Here is a 4670-nt window from a genome sequence, read left to right as displayed (position 1 = left end):
TTTTCCTTCCTGATGCTAAGGCTTACGTCTTTATAATAGAATTGGCGTGAGGTACTACTCTGAGTTGCATGAAAACTGAAAGAAGGGTATTTGTTTTGAGTATAAACAACCGAGATTAGTGACCCCTTATGATGCAATTCATTTAGAATTTTCAAACCTACAAAATGACTTACCAAAAATAGCCCGCAAGAGGTTGATTTTATAAATAATTGTTGTTAACATCAATATTCAGTATATTGGGAAATGATGAAGATGAAGCACAAACTCTGCATTTGGGGCTTTGTTATATTCCCCAAGTTACACATCATTGGGTGAGCTTCATCATACTCACCTCATATGTTTGCATACAAAATAGACTGAGACACAAAGAGGAAAATATTGAAAGATGACCTCTCCTTATTTGCATCTTAATATAGGAATCTAATCCTTTTCACCATTACCTCTCAAGGGGAAATAGGAGTGCTACAGAGAGCGTGTGTGTGTGTCTTCAGAGGGAAGGTGCAACTGAGCTTTTGGGAAGGTACAGAGGATATCTTAATGAAGGTATTTTAACTGGGAATGAGACATTTTTTTGCCTAAGACACAAACTTCATTAAAGGCAGAGAAAAAAATTACTGCATCATCAAGTATCAGAAGTATATATTCCATAGTCATTTTGCCTGGAAACTGATTTAAGAGAAGTAGCAAAAAAAAATATTATAAATATTGATAACTTCGGGAGTCATCTCCTTTCTGCTGACATGCTACATAGGGAGGAAAAAATCATTATGATTCTTATAACTGGTGAATTCCTATTGGGGATTTTGGTAAATGGATTCATAATTCTGGTGAATTGCATTGAATGGATTAAGAGCAAGAAACTGCCACCAAGTGATGTCCTTCTGGTCAGTTTGGCCATCTCAAGAATTGGACTGTCATCTGCGATAATATGGAATAGCTACTTAATTTTAATCTCTTTTGATGTGTCCACCAATGTAAAAATAAATGATATCTTCTTGGTACTGAGTCACAATTCAAATGTTTGGTTTACCACTGTCCTCAGCATCTTCTACTTCCTGAAGATCACCAACTTCTCTAATACCCTCTTCCTCTGGATGAAATGGAGAATTGACAGAATGGTCCTCAAGCTTCTTTGGGGGCCCTTGATTTTCGTTTTGTCTATTATCTTTCCAACGGTGGAGAGAATGCATTATTATCATGGCAACCTCTTTCATAGAGGAAAGGAGAGAAATGTGTCAGAGGAACTCCAAGTGAGTAAAAGTAAGCTCATCATACTGCAGGTTCTCTTTGGTTTTCTGAATCTTATTCCTTTTACCATATCTACAATTTCATTGAAATTACTCATCCTCTCACTGTGAAGGCATACTAGACAGATGCAACTCAATGCCTCAGATTCCAGAGACCCAAGCACAGAAGCCCATGTTCGGGTCATGAAAATTGTGTCTTCCTTTCTCATCCTCTTTTTATTGTACTATATGGGTTTCTTTATCAGCTACTGGAGTCATTCAAACGCAAAGAGTAAGCTGGTTTCCATTTGGGGTTTTTCAATCATGTTGCTCTATCCCTTTGGCCACTCAGTGATCCTGATTCTGTGGAATAGCAAGCTGAGGAAGTCCTCCCTCTGGGTGTGGCAAGCAAGCCCTTTTATACCGCAGAGGAGGAAAACCTTAGTTTGTACAGCTTAGGAAACTTGGTACCTTCTACAGACCAACAAATCAATGTGGAAGGTTTTTTCCCTTTCGAGCTTCTCCATTCAATGGAGCATCAATGATTTCAGGAACTGTCTAATATAGTTTATTCTGAGAACCTTGAGAAATCCTATAATTCTTTGGGCAAAGGTAAAAATGTTTGTGGCTACATTATCACATTGGGGAACATAGGATCATAGGAACAGAGTCATAAGGGATGTCAGAAGTCATTAGTCCAAACACCCCATTTTACAAATAAGGACATCTGAGTCCCCAAAATTCTCAGTATTATAGACCTACACCCTGAAGGAGCCTCAAGGCAGCATAGGATCATAGAATAGACACACTAAGTACCTCAGATGTTCAATCTGCTCATTTTACAGATAAGTAAACTGAGGAACCAGAGAGATCATAGAATCAGAGATATGAAGCTGGGCTTGAAATCGACTACCTCACTCTCATATTACAGAAGTGAATTTGGAGGATCAGAAGTGTTTCGTGACTTGTCCAGAGTCATATACATAGTTATTTTATGAATATGGTCCTAGTGCACTTCATATACCACAATGCCCACTCTTCTTAGGGCTCTCTCTTGTCACTTCCCTTTTTATTCATCGCAGTGATCATCTGTTCCCAGGCCCTTGGCATCAGACTTCTTTAGTAACACACCTCACGCTGGCCTTCTGTTTCAAAATTTTTCCAACTTACTCTTTTTTGGACTTCGGTGAGGATTTTGGATAAGGTATTTTAGTAAAGAAAAGCTAATATCAACGCTGAGAGTCAACTCAGACGAATCCTGTTCCTTGGATGACACTTTGAGCCTGATTTTGGGAAGCACAAATAAAAATCAATGTCTCTGAGTGGGTGATGGCAGACAACATTGCAAAATGGAAAGAGTTGTTGCTCTCAGGAAACTTCCATTCTAGTAGGCAGAAGGCACACATGATAGTAATTATCACCCAAATCAGAATGAGTGTTATCTTCCTATTGGAAAGATGAGAAATTCATCCTATATAAAGGCTGTTAATGCTGAAAAAGCCTGTTCTCTAATATCAAATTTCCAGGACAGAATGCCAGATCCTTTATACAGAAAATTTCTATGCCTTGTCCGAAATGGGGCTTGACTCCTAACTGCTCCATTCATGTGCCATCATCTCATCATAAGATGCCATTTGTCCAACTATAATTACCTTTTACACAAGCAATTCCTTTTCATCCATAATTCGTGATCTTTAAGAAAGGGTTTTAAGCTATTGAAACAACTCGACAAAAATAGGGCCATGCTAGCCCCAGTACGTATGTCCTTCAGAAGACTACATTTGGAAGCCTGGCTACTAGCTTTGTGTGTTGTGGCCTCTGGTTCCTTCAACTATATGATGCTGCAGCTTACCTGGCTGGTGTATTCCAAGGTTAAGGGCAGATAAAGTATTTCTGAGTTGCTTTGGGGTTACGTGATGGGAGAGGGATGGTATAGTGAAGGGAAGTCTCCTCCTCCCTTGGGCTGTGCTAGAACACTGGCAGGCTCAGTGACTGGTGAACCCCCATTAGCGCTGGTATCTACCCAATTCCCCTGGCTGTGCTAAGGCATGCCTGGGGTGCTGGTATTGTCGTTTACTTGTTCCACCACCATGGGACTCTGGATCTTCTGCTAATCTACTGAGGTGGGGCTTGTTGGGACACCTCTGGTCCTGCGATGGTCTCCTTCAGCCACAACAAAAAGGACTCCTCATCAATCTCCCTAGCCTCCAGAGTTAAAAGACTGCTGGCTCCACTATACCAAGATTTTTCCTGGGCCAATATTCTCTGGGTTTTTCTGGAGTCAACAAGGGGAGGGTGAAAGGAGTTATGGTTTACTTCACTGTCTTGGCTCCCAGAAGTTCAAGTAGTTGACTTTCAAACATTTAGTCTCTGAGCTGATAGCCTTAGGAATGGCTACTCCTGCTACCATGGACCCTGAGCTTCTCTTTCACTCAGCTCCACCAGACTCCTGTCCTGTGCTGAGAGGTTTGAGAATTCACACTGCTGCTTCTGATTCAGCCTTCCTGGGACTGTTGCTGATCTGCGATGTCTGAGTCTGAGCTATTGCGGCCCATGCTCACCCAGCCTCATGTAACACATTCTTCCCACCGACCTTCCGGGCTGTACAGGGATGGAAATTTGCTATAGTCTGTCTCTGAGTGGATTCTTCACTCCAAAATTTGTTCAGATTCACTTTTTAGAGGTGTCTATAGGAGTTTGTGGAAGAGCTCAGGTGAGTCCCCACTTTCACTCAGCCATCTTGGCTCAACACCAATCCTTTTTTTCTTTTAAAATACAGAATGGGGGGCAGAGCCAAGATGGCAGAGTAGAAAGGCACACATGCAGGCTCTCCCCACACAGCCCATAAAATACTTGTAGAGAGGGACTCTCAACAAATTTTGAAGCAGCAGAAGTGGAGAACAGCAGAGTGGAGGAGACTTCCAGCCCAGGGTGACCTGAAAGGCCCACAGGAAACGTCTGTTGCACCTGACGAGGAGCGGAGCCCAACCCAATTGTGATTGCAGCGTGTGGCTCAAGAACAGCCCTTGGGGGTGGAATCTCTAGTCAAGGAATCCCCAGTCCCAGTAGCAGCAGTTCGCAAATCCCTCAACCCACAGGAGCCAAAGGTCAGTGACAGAGTTTTTTTAGCTGACTGGGAAGGGAGAAAGGCCTTCCCATAGCTCCAGCCTCAGGCAGCAGCCCCAGAGGCCACACTGGACAGACAGCTGTGGTGGTTCCCATGGCAGCCCCTGCAGCTGCCTGCATTCATTGTTGGATAGAAAGACCCCTGGGGGGACTGAGCAGCTGATTCTTGCCTCTGCCCTGTGTGGAGGCCCTGGGGGAGCTGGTCTTTATCTCACACTGAATGGTGGGCCTGCCCCTACAGCTTATCTGAAAATCAGCCCCCAGTGCTGGCTTGGCAGAACTAGAGGCCAGGTGGCTGCAGAGAGAAAACTGATAAGA

General features: G+C 43.1%; 1 pseudogene; it reads left to right on the top strand.

Annotated features, from left to right (window-relative positions):
* Positions 1–767: 767 nt before the first annotated feature.
* Positions 768–1685, top strand: LOC140522640 (taste receptor type 2 member 7-like; annotated as a pseudogene).
* Positions 1686–4670: the final 2985 nt, after the last annotated feature.

Source organism: Notamacropus eugenii, chromosome 2 (assembly GCF_028372415.1).
Source record: "Notamacropus eugenii isolate mMacEug1 chromosome 2, mMacEug1.pri_v2, whole genome shotgun sequence".
NCBI lineage: Eukaryota > Metazoa > Chordata > Mammalia > Diprotodontia > Macropodidae > Notamacropus > Notamacropus eugenii.
The sequence above is the reverse complement of the archived record's forward strand: the minus strand, read 5'-3'. Positions and strand labels throughout refer to the sequence as shown.